Source organism: Heliangelus exortis, chromosome 9 (genome assembly GCF_036169615.1).
Source record: "Heliangelus exortis chromosome 9, bHelExo1.hap1, whole genome shotgun sequence".
NCBI lineage: Eukaryota > Metazoa > Chordata > Aves > Apodiformes > Trochilidae > Heliangelus > Heliangelus exortis.
Genome location: NC_092430.1, coordinates 15656719 through 15675634, shown reverse-complemented (window position 1 = coordinate 15675634; position 18916 = coordinate 15656719). Strand labels below are relative to the sequence as shown.

General features: G+C 46.1%; 1 long non-coding RNA gene across 2 annotated transcripts; it reads left to right on the top strand.

Annotated features, from left to right (window-relative positions):
- Window positions 1–6901: 6901 nt before the first annotated feature.
- Window positions 6902–18328, top strand: LOC139799504 (uncharacterized). Of its 2 annotated transcripts, XR_011727314.1 has the most exons (4): window positions 6902–7207; window positions 7315–7462; window positions 11029–11228; window positions 17890–18328. It is a non-coding gene; the product is annotated as an uncharacterized lncRNA (long non-coding RNA). The 2 variants fall into 2 exon arrangements; XR_011727313.1 differs by lacking the exon at window positions 11029–11228 and having other exon boundaries at window positions 17890–18321.
- Window positions 18329–18916: the final 588 nt, after the last annotated feature.

Below are 18916 nucleotides of genomic sequence, written 5' to 3'. Positions count from 1 at the left end.
TAGTGAAGTTATGGGTGGGAAAGATGGATATAGGGAAAACTGACAAACAGGTAACAGAAGGCAATGCCATTATGTACAATAAGAAACCTCTTGAGAATAGTGTGTATCTGAAACAAGATAAATTGAGGCTAGAGACCCATTTTCCATTATTCCTTCCTGCAGCACCTATAACATTAAATGAATGGCACGCTGGTCTCCAGCAAACTAACTCACCAGCTGAACCTACAGCTCTTTCAAAGATGTTCCTGCAGCCAGGCAAACACTAAAGAGTCATCCCATCACTACAGCCTCTATCCCAGGAACATCTAGAACTAAGCAGAAGTTCAAATGCAAAATGCTGTAACCTCACTCTGTGTAATTGAAAAATATTAGCAGCGCCTTTGTACTGGCTTGAAGCTTTTGTGCTGAATTTGCATCTAATAAGAAGGGTCCTTTTAAGGAGCAAATAAATAAATAAATGGAGGAAACCTTCCCTTTGAGCTAATTTTAGGCACATCCATGCTGACAGCTGCTCTTCCCTGATATGTCTCAGCCACATCCTGAAGGGGGCAGGGGGACTAAGCACCATTATGCTACAGCAGCTGAGAAAAGGCCTTTTTTGTTTTGTTTTTAAGGGACTGATGGTAGATGGCTGTCCAGAGCCTCCCTTCATCCTAGTTTCCATTGTAATACAGGTGGGAACAGGAGAAAGGAGTAATTGCATATGTATGGGTGGCCAAGCCATACATGAGCCAGCTGAGAGGTTGCAATTGCTGGGCACAGGGTGTCAGGATGAGGTTTGCACTCAGTGACCTCTTTGCATGTTGCTGGCTGAGGAAGAAAAAGATGTGAGCCCTGGAGATATCCCAAGCTTCTAGTAAGTAAATCTGGCACACGAGGTCACCTTGGGGGAGAGAGGCCTAGATGGACTCCAGATGTGCAAGAGACAGCTCCAGAGAGGGGGTGAGGCAGGACTCACTTGTGAGCCTCATGTTCAGTTGTCAGTGACTTGACAGATCTGGCCCTACTTCTGGTGAGGTGGAGAGATGTAGGAAGACTTCTTCCTCCTCTGGGCATGAAGTAAACCAAGAACTGCTCCTTGTGATGCTTTAGTCCCTGGACTAACCCTTTCATATTTCTTCACTCTATCACACAAGGCACTGTATAGATGTATAAGACTGAGGTAAGCATGGAAGGAAAGAAAGCATGGTAGAGATACTGCTCTTTGATCTTCACCTGTAGCTTTTTTTCCCCCTGCTCAGATTAGAAACTCAAGACTTGTCTAGCTTGGATGATTGTTTCATTTCCTCTTCGAAACAGTGATTACCCCTTTAGTTCTCATAATTACCTAATCAGCAAAAATCAAATCACTCAATGTTAATTTCAACCCTAATAAATATTCTCTGGTATTCTATACATTTATGTATATCTCAAAACTCATCCTAATTTAAAGAAAAATATGATTCCACAAGTCAGCCCAACCTGCTCAGCATCAAGCTCAGCAGTGTCCCACACATCCTGTGAAGACGCAGAGAGGGGACAGCATGTGACAGAGGGAAGCTGAACAAATGTACCTAGACACTTGGACGTGAAGGGCCAATGCATAGCAAGAGGTCATCTGGTCCATATTGTGCCATGAGATAGAACAAGCTAGACCCTAACAAGTCCAGACAGATGTTTGTCTCTGCCCTGTTCTTGAAGCCATTTGAGAATACAGCCTTCTCCATCTCCCCAGTCAATCTTTTCAGTGCTTAAATGTGCTTAGGGCTTCAGACATTTAATGATGGTGCCAAAGTTAAACCTTCTTTGATGTGCACCTTAAGTGTATTGTTTCCTGCCCTGCCCTCACTGTACTGATGAACTAGACTTGACCTGCGTCACTTCTTCATCCAGTGGGTGGATCTGGGGGTGATGTGAAAATAGTGAGAAACTGAACCTTGACAGGCTGTAGTTGTTGCACAAAAAATGCATGAGGGTTCCTGTGAGCTGGTAAATTCAGAAGCCAGTTGACACAGGAGTAAAGCTTTTCCTAGTCTCCTCAGACCACAGAAAGTCTCAGCTTTTGGGAAAAGCTTTATCACTCAGGACAAGTCACATGGGGGACCTAGATGTACTTGTCTGGCTCAACCTGTTCCATAAAAGGGCTGGAACATTTCTCTGTCTTCATACTTGTTGGCCTTGATGCTTGTTCACTGCCATGGTTTCTGCTCCATCACAGATCTGTGGGGGAAGGGTGGAAAAAAGTATTAAGAACTTAGCAGTCACCTACCTGCTATTTTTTACCCTGATAAAGGCTCAAGTGCTTCTTCTGGAAGTGGTAATAGCAGCAATACTTAAATTGTAATCATCCAAACTTAAGTCTTCTCAGCATTGTACCAGATTGAGCTGCCTTTGGCAATTTTTTTTCCCATTTGCTCACCATCATCTGTACCATTCCTGCTGACTGAAACTCACTCCACTTGCAAACAGCTCTGCTGGGCAGCAAAATGGAGGAGCTTTGGGCCAGGGCTCTGACTTCACACCGGGTTTGTTCAGCATTTATCAGTGTGCTGTGACGTGAGCTCATCTTTACTGCAGGTTGTCTGCTATGGAAGGATGTGAGCCAGGAGAGGAGGGTAAGGCTGACTTGGCTGGAAAACTGAGACTCCATGGATGCCTCCACCAGCTCCTATCCTAAGAGTAGTCCTGGTGAGGAGCTGTCTCTTCCTGCAACCTGTGCCCTCCTTCTAGCTGTCCTACAACACAGGACTGTGTCTGGACCTGCTTGTCCTTTGGAGGATGCTGAAGTGTGGATTAGAAGTTGGGAGGGCTGCATGTTTGTGGTTAACCTAGGCTTATGTTTTAAAGGATGCTTTGCCCCCCGATGACTCTCCCTGTGGGGCTGCCCTTGAGGACAGATGCTTAGCAGCGAAGTAGCAGAGTGCCAGATTTTTAGATGCTGGCATCTAAAAATGTTTTTGAGGAAGTTCCTCTCTGTAGAAACACACATTTTTTTCAGAACTTTCCTGAGCAACTCCTGGTACAGGTAAGCCTGACTCATTTCTTTCTTTGACTGCAGGTGGTGAAAAATCCTCCTAAAGCCACGTCTGGCAAGTATGGTGAGCAATCATGGCCTCCCAGCACCCAGCCCCCGCATGGCAGATGGAGCTGAGCAAGAGGCTGTTTTATGCTGTTTCTTGTCTTTCAAGGAAATAATTCCTGAAGAGGAGGGAGGGCTCAGCTCCAGGGAGATAAGCAGTCCCATTGAGCCAGACCTCATGTGTTTCTTCTCTTCCCAGTTCACAAGACAGCATCCTGAGGGATGGCGCAACAGGGACTGTTGCGCCCATGGGAGCAGGGAAAGAGCCCTGAGGTGCTGCCAGAGAGCCTGGCTCCTCTCCAGCTGCTGTCGAACTGGGGAGCAGATCCCCTGCCTGGCACATATCCTGGCTGCACTGCAATGGTGTGGACTAACCCTTTGTCTGAGCCCTAAGAAGAGACCCTGCCAGACCTTTCCTGCTATACCATGGAGAAAAAGCAGGGCTTAGAGCAATGTTGGATATGCCAGTGGTATGGGCCTTACCACTGGGCATCTCGGGTCCTGAGGGCAGGCTTTGACACCTTGTTTATGGCAACCCATTCCCCTGAACTCTCCCCAGACCTCCTGCTTTATTTGGTGGAGTCTCATCGTCATTCACTGCTCCTGACACTGTCTGTGCACACCTTGGTCAGAGCTGGCTCACACGGATGGTTTTCCAGCAGCTCTGGTTGCAAGAATGCTGTGCCAAGAGGCTCTGCCCTGAGTGTGCTGGGAGCTGGAGAAGAGAGACCTCCACCATCAGTGCCCTCCAACAGCAGCCTATCCCCTGCAGGGGCCAGGATGGAGATGCAAAATGGGAGCAGGCAGGCAGGACAGGAGCAGAGCAGGAGAGAGAATGGGTTGGGATTGGAACCATGGTGCAGCAGCATGGCTGTGTCTGAGAAGAGCAGAAGAGGAGGAATGGGACCAGGTGAGCTGCTACAGTGGTGTGGAGCTTGGGCAGAGGAGCCCAAGTCTGGGATGTCTATGAGGGATATGCTGGAACCTACCAGAGCTGACACAACTGTAGGAGGGTGGGAGGGAAGTAAATCCCCAGCCTGGCAAGGGGCTGAGAACTGGCAAGACCATATGCCAGAGGCTGCACAGAGGGAAGAAAGGTTTGTGATACATCACCAGGGAAGTGCCAAGGGCATGATGGAGGTGCAGGTCTGGCTGGAAGGTTCCCAGAGCAGCTGTGAGTAAGGCCCAGAGCTGGACTGGCAGGAGATACTTCACCTAGGTAAGATGGGAAATCTGTAACAGAAATGCCAGCCTAGGAGAGAAGGGTTGCAAAGGTTCTTCTCGGGTCAGGATCCCAAATCTATTTCTCAAGACTGACAACATGTGAGGGTTTCTGGTTCAAGGAAGCACCTAGGAAAAAAAAAGTTGTTTTTTTTTTTTTTATCAGAAACATGGCACAGGATACCTGGGAGGGGACGTTTCCAAGGGTCAAGGGGATCTCAGTGCCAAGCTATCTCAGCAGAGCTGCAGGAGAAGACCCCAGCATGGCTCGGTGGAGGACACCAGACTGTTCACTGGACTTGCAGGCATGTGTGGAGTGTGTGATCATGCTGACCTCCAGCAATGGCAGGCACCTGCTGCTAACAGGTACGGTAGCTCAGCTGCTCTGTGAGATGCTTATTCAACCCCTGCCAAGAGAGCCTTCCCTAAGGTCTGGCTATCCTCCCTTTACTGTGCAAGTGACTGGATCTGAAGCAGCCAAGCTTACCAAGAAGCACAGTGCATCTGAACAGCATCTATAGCTCCAGGTACAAAAAGATAAATGAAAGACCACGTAGGAACTTCTTTCTCTTCTCTTCAGTCACTACCCAATTTTATGGCTAGGCCTGTTCCTCTCAAGATAGGGGACTCTCATTCAAGAAGGCAGCCCCAGTTCCCTAACAGTATTTATCCTGGGCACAAGGGCATCAGAAGCTGGAGCTTGACTGTCAGCAGAGCTGGGAAGCTCAGGCCTGCACAGTCCCTAGGGGGGAATTATTTGCTGATTGCATCTGTTTCCCAGAAGCATCACTCCAATTTGTCCTGGGATTCACGTTTTTATCCAGCAAATAAGCACCTTGGGAGCTTCATTTCCATCTCAGATGTTAAATTTAGAAGTGGTGCTTCCCCTTCTCCCAGTCTCTCCCAGCCCCCTATCCAAGGCTCCTGTATCTCCCCTCCAGCCCCCACCCTCACCTCCAGCTCTCCCTCTTTGTCGCATTACATAGTAATCTGAGATGCATTGGCTGAGCTCCAGGGAACAGAATGTACTTGGCAGGGAGACGGGTCTTGATGTCTGCAAAATGTCGGGAAATGCAGCCAAGAGCTGCTAACTGGGTCATTAACCTCTAGAAGAAGAGCAAGTTGTGGAGCTGTGCTCTGTCTCCCTTCATCTCTCCAATAAAAACGTCCCAGCAATGAGTGAGGGAAGAAGAGGTTTACAGCTTTAAGTCCTAAGCAGTCAAGGCAACTGCCCCTCCCTGACCCCCCTCTCTTCTTCCTCTCCCCCAGCTCAGTATTAAAGCTTGTAAGTGGCCTCTAAAAACCCCAGGATCCCAAGGAGCTGTCCCTTGGTGCTTGTAAAGAGGCTACTGGAGCAAACCAGTCACTTCCAGTGGCACTGCTCCTGTCGTTTGTCGTTAGAGGGGCCCAGAGGAAGGGTCTTTTTGCAGGAACCAGGTGCAATCGCTCCAACCTGTGGACTGACCAAGACTTGTGGACCTACCCTTCACCAGCCCCAGCAGAGCTGTGCACAGTATTTCTGGCCACTCCCAACTCCATGAGTTGTTTTCCTGCATGGAGGCAATGGGACCAGGCTGGTTCCCCACCATGGGAGAAAGGTGTAGTGCTGCAAAACAGCAGCCAACAGGACAGACCTGAGCTCAACCAAGGCAGCCCACTTCACTTGGTGCCATTTGAAACAAACCTGTTTGGTAGCAGCAGTAAGGGCTCTGCAGGCTGTTCTATTTCTGCAGAACTGGGGATCCTGGCTATAGAGGCAGCCAAGGGGCAGGGAGCTGCATCTCCACAAACCCTCATCCATCTCCAACAACCCTGGGTGGCTGTTCAGTGAGGAGATCACACAATGGAGGCTGCTGGGGTAGATGGTTACTTCCATCTCTCTCCGAGAAGTTCCAGCCTTGGGACCTCTTTGACTGGGCTGTCCCAGAACCCCACTGCTTACTTCTGTACCTGGTGCTGTTATGTTGGGACCCCCATTTTTCTACCCAAACACACGCTTTCTTAGAAGCAGCCACAGTGCTTCTGGGGTAGGGAGAAGCAGGACAGTGCTGCCTCGAGAAGCTGGGGGCCTCCAGGTGAGCCAGGGTGGTCAAGGTGGAAGCCAGCCACATCCCAGGAGCACAGTGGGTCCTGCAACAGACCGGGACAAAGGACAGTCCCGATTCTGGTATCTCGGACATTCGGTGCGATCCATGCGACACTGAGTCCTGGTGCCGATACCTCCGGGGAAGGGGAGCCTGGTGAAGGATCCGGGTGATCCCGGCAGACCCTCTCTGGCTGATAGTAGCATCCCTCGAAACCACAGCCTGACCTTTCGGAGCCATCTCAGCACAGATGGGTGGGGGTGGCAGCTCGGTTCCCTGCACCGCCGGCATCCCCGCACCGTTGGGACCTTCCCAGGGCCGACCGCCCCTTTTCGCCAGCCCCGCCGCAATCCTTCTCCCCGAGTGCCCTCTGCTGACGGGCCGGGGCTGGCACAGGCCGGGGGGTTCGGCTCGGGACCGGCGGGCGGAGCAGCCTGTGAGGGGTGACCCTGCAGGAGAGCCTCGGAAGCTTGTTGGGGGTCGGTGGGGAAGAGAGGGGAGGGGGGGCATGAGGGGATGGCAGCAGCGTTTTGAGGGATTACAGCTCTCCTGAGAGCCTGATGGAGGCAGATACAGTCAGATGTTTGTTTCTGGGGTGGTATCCATCACTGATGAACCCCACCTCTAGAAAATCTTTTTGTTTGGCTTGTTTTAAAAGTTCTAGTCAGGTCAAGGAATGTTAATTTCTTCTTTGGCATATGTGTGGATTAGCACCTTCTCCTTGCCGAGCAAGGATAACTTTGTCACTTGCCAAAAACTTTAACATTAAAACAGCCTCTGCTTCTTGAACACGGAGTTCCCCAGCTCCCTCAGTGTCCAAGGCAGTGGCAGTGAAGCCCATGCTGTAAGTGAAGCCACATTCATTCCCTCCTCCCCTTTCCCACTCCATGCCCTAGTTTCCCAAGCACGAATGACCCCAGTTCTTCTCAATTTCCCTAAGCTCTCTCTTAGGTTTGCTGGGTGCCCTGAAGCCTGCAGAGCAAATGCCGAAAATGGAGAAGCCCCTGCTAGGCTCTGCCTTGCCTGTGCTTGCTCCTGAATGTCCTCAGCTGGCATCTGCTGTAGGGACATGGGCCAGGCCAAGCTGACCGCTTCTAAGGTAAGAGTGTTCTCAGCTCTCCACCGATTGCCTGCGTGGTGCTCTTTAGAAGAAATATTATCTCTAAGGGAGGAGCTGAGTGAAGGCCCCTTTGAAACCACTGACCCAGATGAAGAAGCAGCTACTGACATCCAAGTCCCCGTGCCCGTGGCAGCAGCAGCCACGGTGACACTGTCCTCCTTTCAGCAGCATTTTGCTTGGAGGAAATGAAAGCATCGGAAAAGGAAACGGGGCTGAAAAGGCTCGGATCCCCAGCGAGCGGGCCTTTGTTTTCCCTTTGTGCTAGCCCAGCTGAGCCTGTGTTGGAGCAGAGCCCTCCTGCAGCTGGGCCCAAAAAGCGGCAGCCAAAGAGAAACCCCGGCAACCGTCTGTGGCAAGGGGAGGAGGGATGTGCTCGGGCTGGCATCCTCACCCATGCTGGTGAGGGGCTGGTGGCACACACAGCCCCAGCAGGGCAGGACAGCTGCCTGACCTGGTGCAATGGGTGTGTCTTGCCTGCTCGGGTAAGAAATTACAGGAGAGGGAACCTGAGGGGTAGGTCAGAGGAAGCAGAGGTCTTGGAGAGCAGGATGGTGGCTTTCAGATGATCCTGGACCATAGCAGCACTGGGAAAGGATCCTAAGAAGGTCATGGCTGTGAGCTGATGTCCCAGGTCACAGCAAAGCTGCATGCCATGGCCAACCCACCCTATGACCAGCCAGCCCAGGAACACCCTAGGCCATGCCTGTCCTAGGCATGCAGTGAGAGCCTGTTTCTAGACATCCCAGGGGACCAAGACTGGCTTTTGAAAAACAGCACAGCACATTGGTGATGCATGTGCTGCATTCCACATGTGGAACTGCTGGTAAATCTGACAACACTCTGGCAAAATGTTTTCTCTAATGGCATGCCCAAAATAACTGGGAATGAGCAAGTGCCCTGCAGAGCACAGCCCTGCCACTGACCTCCTCTGGCTCAGTGTCAGCATGAGGAAAGCATGGGGTTAAACTCAGCTCTGCATTCCCTCTTTGCTCTATAGAGAGAACAGTCTGTGAGTCAGTCATGGTCCCACCTCCATCACAACCTGAAGGGCCTCAATTACTACTCTCTGAAGAAGAGATGTCAGCATAGAAGCTGCTCTTGCCATGATTTGACCTAGAATGACCAGGTGCCTCTTGCAGAGAAGTGACTGATCAGTGGATGAGAAATCAGTGATGCATCTGGGAGAGCTGGGCAAGCAGGCAAGACCTGGGAACACCTGGGTTCCTTACAGTTTTTCATGCTTTCCTTGGGCAGAACAGGTCTGCAGAAACAGTTAAGCTGTAGCTGAAGCTGAAGATGGTGCTTCCATCTTCAGCAAGGAGGCAACAGAGCCTCCTCAGGTGTCCAAGCTGCCATCAGCACAACTTGCAGAAAAGAGGTGGTAGAAGCTGCCATCAGCACAACTTGCAGAAAAGAGGTGGTAGAAATCTTTTCCTGTCGCTTGGGTGAAGTTGGGAGAACGATGCTTTGGGGACTGTGCCTTGCAACAACCATGTTAAGTCTTTCTTGGCATAGCTGTGAAGAACATGACATGACTTAAAGCAGGTAGAGAAACAGATTTAATGATGACTTCTTCGGACTAAGGGTGTGTCTTCCCTGAATTCCTACCTTAAGGAGGCTGTGATGGAGTACTCCACCCACTAATCCTGCTACTTAACCACAGCTGCTAGGAACTTTAAGAGCCAAATGATGTTCCTGGCATAGTTGCACTGTCATGCAAATGTCTGTCTGAGTAAGGGTCCCTAGGGTTTTTGCTTAAGTTTTTTGGTTTGATAACATTTGGTGGCTTTTTTAAGACCTTCTTGGATTCATGATATTGCATGAAGGTTTTATTTATTTTTGGAGAAAGGGCTTTTAGGCTGCATAATTACTGAGGAAAAAAGATTGGTCCTTAAAGGCTCCCAAAGTAAAGAAATTAAAAGACCCAGCACTTGAAATTTTGTCTTTAAGCTAATGATAGGAGAGACAGATGACTTAGGGCCTCTGAATTCCTGGATTCAAACAACATTGCTTCTACTTCCTGAAACGTCTTTTTCTTAAAGGACCTGCATATGTTTTCTTCAACTGATTAAGGATCTACAATGTTTTATTCATGCACAACCCAAGATTATCAGCAGTGTTTTACATTTCAAACCAACCATTGCCAAAACTTCCCCAGCTGAGGAAGCTGCACTTCCCAATGCAGCTTGAGACTATTCTTGGAGAAGGTGTCACAGCCATCAATATTTGTTACCCTTACTCATTAACCTCTGGGATGAACAGTTAATGCTTGTCTCTGATGCTGGCTCATTTGCCTTTTTTTTTTTTTTTTTTTTTTTTCCCTCCCTGTGCTCCCAAAACACTATGGCAAGTGATCATCTTTGTATGAGTCAGTGCTGAACCAGTTGCTGCAGTGAAGTGTCAGATTTTATCCAAAGAAGGAGCTACTCCTCAGCACTGAGTTACGGATTTCTTGGATATACATGAATATCTGGACAGCAATATTCAGATATCCACATCTGGCCTGGATCTTCAGTGGCGTCTCTGCCTGTCCATGAACCACTTGGAGCTTCATTGCAGCCGCTTCAATTTCCAAAGTGTTGCCCCTCCTAGGAGGGGAAAATTCTACCTTTGCTGTTAATCCTGCAGGAACTAAACCACACAGTGATTTCTGATCCCTAATGAGAGGCAGTGGTCCATTGCACTTATAAATAAGAAAGGCCTAACTGCTGAATCTTTCTGAAGACAAGGTGGCAATTCAGCTATCTGAAGGAAATGCATGGAGAAAAGCCTTGTCTCCTGCTGCATGCTTACAGCACAGGAAAGAGGGTCATATATTAAAATTGTGAGACTGTTTAAGCGCTCTGTAATTAACTGCTGTCTATTTAACCAGATGGCTAAAGCAAGTTAATTCAGTGTCAGTTAGGAGACTTATTAAATGTCTGTATTTTTTTAACAATTTACTGGTCCGTCATTAACTACCTCTAGATTATCTTGTCAAATTGATAATTAAATGCCTCAAAAATTCATTACAGACTCAATATATTCATAGGAATATAATTAAGTAATGTTTGCTTATGTGATCTGTAGTTTATTACCTGCATGCTGATTTATCTCCAAGACATTTACTAAACCTTAGCTAGACTATTCAGAATCAATACAGGCCCAGGAGTCAATAAATGTCGTATGAGATCCACACAAGCTATTTAATTGGGAAAATGCATTGAAGTTGTCTTCTGTATCTCCAGTGAGTTTGATGAGGGGAGTGTGACCTTACAAACACTGACTGAAGCACTTGCAGTTGCTGTTTTAAGGCTAGGTCAGAATCTCCCCCTGAAGCACAGGTTTTTAGTCTAATTTTGTTGACTGTTTGGTTTGGGTTATGTAGTCTGTTAGAAACTGCCTAAATTGGTCTTACTGTGCTAGTCAGGTGGTGCAGTGATGAATCAGAGGCTCTATTTTATGTAAAAAGCCAGTTAACTCCTTTTGTCCTGTGTAGGAAGATAGCCTAATGATTCCCATAAATTGGTAGCCTTTGAACTTTGCATCTCATTTGTGTTTTTCAGAGGATTTGCAAGTTGCTTCATTAACTACCTTGACTAATAGGAGACACTAAATGTTTAAATTAGGAGGAGAAACTAAATGCTTCTTCTGCTCTGCATAACTGTAAAGATGGAACAAAACAGCATCTGAGATTCTCTGTACTACTAAAATTCAGAGACACCCTGTGCACAGCTGTGTTTAAAGACATCAGCTTGCTATTAAGGTATGTTATCACTCGTTACCATCTGTTAGGATTAACCAGCCTGTAGATAGGCTATTGATGAAGATAAATCCGTGGTGGGGCAATCACCACCTTTCCTCTGTGGCTGTGTGTGCCAAGGGGCATCATAGATTTGGTGACCTGATGGAAGGAGGTGAGTTGAGTGTCTGTCTGGACCCTGAGATTGGCTGTTATAGGTGCTGTAGCTGTGTCCAGGGGCAGAGCCTGTGCTCTTGCTGAGCTCCATGGACTTGAGCTCCATGTATGGTTGTGTAGCTTTCTTTAATAATTTTAAAGACTAGGAAATTCTCATGAAGATGGATTTGAGTTCGTGTGCATACACGTATAGGAAACTATGGTTTAAAAATAAATAGTAGGCTGAATGAATTATTCCAAATCGCAGCGTCATAAACCCCAGGAAGTAGACAGTTATATTTAAGAAAAATTTTAAGAGGTTAAAGTTAAAATTATATCATTGTAGCTGCACTCTCATGGACTTGAACTTCCCTCTGCTGTTTGGCAATGTTATGAAATGACTGTTTTGTCATGAAGAAGATATTTTGGTGTTCTCTGGCCCAGATTAGATTAAATTAATTTTTTACATGGCATATCAACATTTTTTGTTGTACTATTTTCCACTGAAGCATTATCACAAGCCTGTGGAGTGATAATGCTATTGCTTAGCTGTCCTACTTTGAGCTGTGCTATTTTTTCTGGTGGGAGACAGGAGAGAAGAAGCTGTTGATGTATCTGATGGTTCCTTTTCCCCAGTGTCAAACTGATGTTAATCACAACCAGCCTAAAAAGGGGTGCATGAATACAGATCCAAGGTAGGCTTTGGCATGGAAGTATTTTCTAAGTGTGTCTGAGGTTTAACATTTTTTTCTCCAGCTTTAGCCAAATGGAGCTTTGGTTTTCACACTTAAATAGTGTTTGAGTTGTATGAAAAGCTGGCCAGATCTGAGCTGAGCATTCCTGGGCAAGAGTTCCCAGCAAACATGTGTGTGTGCATGCAGCCTTTGGTGTCTGCCAGGCTCTTCCATAAAGTGATTATAGTGCTTCAAAAACAGTAAACAACAACAACGAGTATGAGTTCTGCTCTGAAAGACTGACGGAGTTCCAGGGAAATGTCTTGGCTGTGGGAATACAGCTGAGGACAAAACTTCATTTGGTATCTACACAGTGTTTTTCCATGGGTTTTGTATGTACATTGTCATTCCCATTGTGGAACCTTGCAGGTCCTGACTAGGGATGAAAAACTGTTGCAAAATTTACACATGCTCGACTAGTAAGACTCTTTGCATGGAGAATCTGGTTAGGAAATCTTTTTCTTCTTCATCCTTCCCTGAGCTTTACTGGAATTAAAACTGAAGCAAACTTTTCTGAAGACTCTGAAATGCTTCAGTAACTTCTGTTTGTTTTCCTCATGCCTCTGTACTTGGCTTCTGGCACTGGCTGAAAGCAGCACTGAGTCACTCAGTAAAGGAGTCTATTTTGACAGCATCCCCTTGGCTCAAGCAGGAAGTTCTCAAAGTCTGAAGACATCAAGAGTTCTGGATCTTGCATGGTTAAAGCCCAGATGTGCAAATCCTAAGGGCTTCAGGGAGGTGTTTTAAGTTTCTGGAGCTGCTTAGGCCATGCAGAACTGCCAGTATGAAGGACCTCATCTGTCACTGGAGTTAGCTGAAAAGGTGCCTTCAGAAGTGTTTAATCATACAGTAAATCTGAGAAAGAGTCAAAGTCTTTTTCTATTCTCTAATGTGATAATTTAAAAAATGAAAATGACAAAACAACAACAGCAAAAAAACCCTAAAGAGAAACAAAAAGGGAGAGGGGAAGAAAAAGCTCCATCTTAGTCACCAGATTTGCAGCCTCTGTGTATTCTGAGTCATAGCTCCTGGCTGCACTGACAATGGCAACATTTTAAAATTCGCTTTCCGTCCTCATCAGTACAGTAAAAAGGGGCACAGCAAAGACAGGGACAGAGGTAGGATTGTGTAAGCATCAACAAGACAATAAATTGACCCATTGGTTTTCCTTGCTGGGGATAATACTGGGTGAGGAAGAGCCTCATGTTAGTCTCAGGCCCCAATAGGAGTTTTGCAAGGTAGAAATGGGGAATTTCAAGTAAGGAGGCTGGGGGAAGAGGAGACCAGTAGATCCTCTGTAAAAGAGATACCCGTTTATGAACCTTTGATGTGCAGACTAAAAGGCAGCTGTGTTCCTCTGTACGTCATGCTAGCTTTGCTTTATATAAAAGAGGCACTGACGCAGATTCCTCCACAAACTTTAGGTTTGGTAAATGGGTGTTTCCCAGTGGGGCTGGTGTTTGTCACCTTGCAAGGGAAGTCACAGAGGAGGTCACACTGTGTGAATTCAGCTACCTTCTTTCATCTTTCAAGATGAAGAAGGAAAAAATAAGTGAAAGATGTGAAAGGGGAAGAGTTAGGTCTCTTTTGATATTTCCTAGCTCTATGCCTGCCGTGAAAAAGCCAGTGCTTGTTAACACTTCCTACGTGGTGGGATGTGGCACACCACACTCCTCACCCTGTGCACAGAAGGGGAAATTGCTGATAACTGTGATAGTTTGCTGTTGGGGCCTCCTCCTTCTAGTCATCTAAAGTGTTATAAAATATATTGAGGTGAAGAAAGGTCCCCCTTTCATTTCAGTTGCATGCTAGATACTGCTCGCCTTCCAGTACGCAAACATTATCTGTTGCTCCTCTGCACCTAGTAAGATGCCTCTGAGTTCTCACTCAGAAGTAGTTGTATTTTAGCCCAAATACAGCAAATCCTAACAAGTGAATTACCATACAACCTATGTCTCAGAGCCAAAAATCTCTGGTGAAGTTTATTTTAAAGTAGTTCCTATCTTTGTGTTTATAGATGACTTTGGGTAGCATGTGGGTAAACTGTTCTGTGTTAAATTCCCATTTGTTCTCTTTGGAATATGTATTTAAGGCAGGAGATGATGAAGGATGTACTGAGGACTGTAAAAGCAGCTTGAAGTAAAGATGTAGGAGGAAAAGTACTCAAGCTGTTTTTCTGCAACTGAAAGGAAATTCATGATACAGCAAATTTTAAATGTCACAAGAAATTCTGCTGTCTACTTCAGCATGGCACTATAAGGCCAGCAACAGGGGGAGCAGCTGCTCAACCATTGTATAATCGACATCATTGATAACAACCTTGGATTCACAATTAAGGTTCATAAAGATCATGGGGAAAAAAAAAAAGAAAAAGTCAGAAGAAAAGTCACAAACAGCTGTGTGAGTGAGCACATCAGAACACAATGAAGGCTGAAGAAACCATGTCTGTCCCAGGGCCCTGCAGGGAGTGAGATGTGGGCATTTGCACTGGGAGAGGCTCCAGCTCTCTCTTGGTGATACTGAACAGTTGACCAGAAGTGCTGACATATTAGGAGGAGACCAGAGAAGTTGAGATTAGAATACACTGCTGTTAAAATGTGTTTTTTTCCCTGAGAATGAATGAGCAAGTTCATGCCAGGAGCACCAAATCCACAGCAAGGGACATAAGGCCTGCTGCTTCCAGGTACAGTCAGCGTTTTAAAAACCCCATGCTGGCATGAAGTGCATGTGGGTGCCTCCTCTGTCATACGTATTTGAGAGCCTGGACTTTGACTGCCATCTGAAACTGAGCACTGTGGTTTTCTTTCCCCACTCAGTGGGTTGTTTGGTAATGATCCTGCATCCTTTCATGAGGCTCTTCGAAGTCTCGTGTAACCTTTATCCATTTCTCTTTCTAGCAAAAATATATTTCAGGAAGTTCTGTAATTGCACATGTCTATATGGTGAGGTTTGGCACACAAAACCCAATGTGAGGTTGACTTTTTTTTTTTTTCTTCCCTGTAACTTACGATGTTTAAATTGGGTTCCTCCACAGATTCAAAAAAACACATTCTGCTGGGTCATGCTGGAGCTTTGAATAACAACTTGTCAAGCAGGGAAGAAAAATACGGTGAGCTTTCTGCAGAAAGCTGCCTTTACAGAAACTCCCACGGTATTCCTGTGTGTAGGGAGCTTGCCATTCAGTTTGCACTGAACTTGCCTGGAGTTGGAAATAGCCACAAACATGCAGCTGGATGTGACAGTGCTCAGAGTCCATTTTAGTCAGACTGAGACCCACTGGTTGCTCAGGGAGGGGATTCCATCTTCCTTTTAAGGAATAATGTTTTTGTTTGGGAAATGCTGATTATGTTCTGACAGCTACTGAAACCTAACGCATATGAAATGTAAATCTGTATGAGTGTGGTTTTCTTCCAGAGCAGTTAGTGTTGCGTTTCTGGAGAGTATTATGTGCCTTTTTTATTGTGGGGTAGGAAGTCTGAACCCATTCCTTTCAGAGCTGTCTTGAAATCCTATTAAATGGCTGCTTTCATGGGACTGGTTCTTAATCAGAAGGCCTTTGGTACCTTGTGGAAGATAGATCCTGTCAAGCTAAACTTGGGATTATTTATGATGAAATTAAAAATAAGGTCAATAAAGATACTTGTGGTTTGAGACTCATGAAAAATATTTGTCTTGGTGCTCATAGCACTTAAACTAGAATGATTCAAAATCAATGTGGCAGAGTGAAAAGATTAAACACTGGCTTGGAAACACATGCCAAAACATCATTGTAAACAGGAAATCAGGACTGAGTGGGAGTATTTCTCGTGGGGTCTCTGAGATTGCTTTGGGGCCTCAAATAATCAAGTGTTTTAAGAGCGGTCAAGCAGAAAATGGCAAATCAGTGGGCGGCATGGCACATGGCACAAAGCCTGGTCAGGGATGCACAGTGACCTGTACCATGCTGTGCCCTTAGAGTCACCCAGCACATGGATAGGAAAGGTCTGGCTCCAGTCAGCTTCCTTCTGCTGCAGCCATTTGCACATAGCTGCTAGTGGAGTCCAAGAGCACATGCTCCTCCAGGGGAAGGAGGAGAAACAATGATAAAATATTTGAGCTGCAGCTGTCCCTTATACGAAGCCTGTTAATTAAATAGAAAGCACTGTCAGAGTGCCAGGGTTCCTGCCTGGCTTTCCAAAGTGTATTTAGAAGAGCTAAGGATGATCCTTACTAGTTTTGGGTGAGATTTCACAAGAGGAGAAGTTGAAAGGTAGAAGAGAAGTTGCTCATGACATGTGAAGAATGAGGTTGTTGTGGGCAGGATGCCTTGAGGTCCCCAACCTCCTAGTCAATAGAGAAAGGTCCCTTCTTTGGCTCTGGTGTATGCCTGGATTCAGACAAAGTGGGGTTCATTTCAACCAAGCTTCCAGTCATTTTCCCTGCAGCCTTTTCCCTATGCCTTTTGAACTGGGAAAGGAGACTGCTTCTAGAGCACTACCTTCTTCTGCTGCTGACTTTTCCTGTTTACTCTCTTGGCACAGAGTGGACTGGTGGAGCTGAGACTGAGACTTGGACAGAGAAGCAGAAGCTAAAAGTGGCATCTGAAAGAATAAACAATCAGGATTCAATGCTCTAGAGCTGAATTAATGCAGGTTGTTGCAAGAAAGAAACGATAGTGGTATGCATTTCCAGACCTGGATTTAAATGTAGTTGGAAACAAAGTGCTACAGGGCAGCAGGACCTCCTGCTCTAGATCAAATATAACAGAGCTTCCAGAGCTCCCTGAAAAGCGTTTTTTGTCAGAATCAATAGATGAACTCTGCATTCATTCCTGCTCTCTGCCAGTGCAGGGGATTTGTTCAGCTCTGGGTTAGATCATATCACCATTTAAACCCTGCTCCAGCTCTGACACAGGGGTCACAGTAGAGGGACAGCTTAGGTTTGTTCATTTGGGATCTGGAGCAAGACCAAATGGAGTTATTCTGGGGGAAGTGAGAGGCAACATAGCCAGGCATGGCCATACATTGTTCATAGAACTGTTGAATCAAGTGGCCTTGACTGCAATGATGTCCTGTGCATGTCATCTGGTGGGGCCTTCTCCTGCCTCACCTTCCAGAGATGGATGGTTGCAAGGAACTGATGGAGGGTGGGTGGGCAGCACCACCCCCATGCCTGCAGACCATGGGGATGTTCCAGGTGTAGGATGGCCAGGATGAGTTTCTTCTCCTTGTGAAGCTTGGGTTTTTTTTGTTTTTTTTTTTTTTTGTGGTTTGTTTTTCCTCTTTCTTTTTAAGGGTTTAGTTCTGTTTAGTTTTGCTTTTAAAGGGTGAAGAGGGGAAAAAACAGCTTCCAGAAAAAAAGAACAGCTCAAGCTCCAAGAGCCAGATCTTAGCATGAGAACCCAACCCAGTGTGGGGGAGGGCTGTGTCAGATCACTGCATGCTCAAGGAGCAAGAATTTGCTGCCTGCCGAAAAGCCACAGAGCTCAGACCATTTTTGAAAGAGTAACATCTTTGATATAAAAAAAAAAAAACCAACCAACAACCCAAAAACCACACAGCCAATAAAAAGCCTCAGACATACAGAATCCCATTCATGGTGGGAGGGATTTAGTGGAAGTGTTTTCCTTCTTTAAGGTTTGGCACAGCCTTAAAGGAGTCTCTTTAAAAGCTTCCAGAGCCGATTATATTTTGGATTGTGTTTCAAATCACCCTTCCCCCACCATGTTTAGTGCATCCTCAAACAAGTTCCCAGAATAAATTAGACATAATGGTAGCAGGATTTTTTTATTTTATTTTTTTCTCTCTTTGCTTGAGGAGGAAGAAGGAATAAATTACACCAAATTCTGCAATGGAAAGAGAGGGGAAAAAAAAAAAAAAAGTGTGTCGGAAACTGCTGCTGAGTGACTCATGCTGCCGGACAAACGGAACCTCACTCATCACTCCATCTTCATCCTCCTCCTCTGGTGAGAGAAAAAGTCTTGGAAAAATATCAGCCCCCCCTCCCACCTTGCTTCTTCTCCCGTGGCTTCCATACACAGGGAAACCATCCAAACCACAGCGATGGCTTCATGTGATTCTTGGGGCAGGCATGGGGTTTTTTTTTTAATACCCAACTAGGAAAAGCCTCTGAGATGACCTTGGAAAAATGTATGCACCAAAGGGAAAAAGTTGTGGAAAAGGAGGGGGGGGTGACAATATTGATGTCCATGAGCGCTTTATGTTTAGAGGCTTTTTTTTCCTCATAATGTTTTTCCAAATTTCCACTGCAATAAATTTGCAAGTTTGTTTTTTGGGTTTTTTTTTTTGGTGTTGTTTTGTTTTTTAATGAGTGGGAAGAGAGAAGAAGGTTTGCCATGTGAAAGGCAGAACGAGCTGGGCACAATTCCGACTTAAATAAATGCTGCGTCATAAAATTATAAAGGGTAGTGCAGGGGGAAGGGTGGGATGTAAGAAATTGCTCTGTTTCTCCTCTGTTTGGGAGAGTAATTAGAATTTTTATGGAGCATATAGACTGCATACGAATCAAATATGTTTTTACTACCATAAAAATGGGGGAGAGCCTTTTATTTTTTTTTTCCTCCTCAAAACATCTTTTGCAAATGTTTGGCACTGCCTGCCAGAAAGCCACTTAAAATACAGTTTATTAGATTGTCAGCTCCAGCCAGCCCTGCTGTGGGCATGAGGACTATTAACCAGCAGCAGCCCCCTCCCAGCTTTTTCACCTATTGGGCAGTGAGCCTGAGTGAGCAGATACAATGGTTTTGCTCTGCCCCTCCAAAAATCTTGCCCAAAGGAGATGCCATGTTTTTGTAGACTGTTGGTTCTTGTTTCCTATCAACAG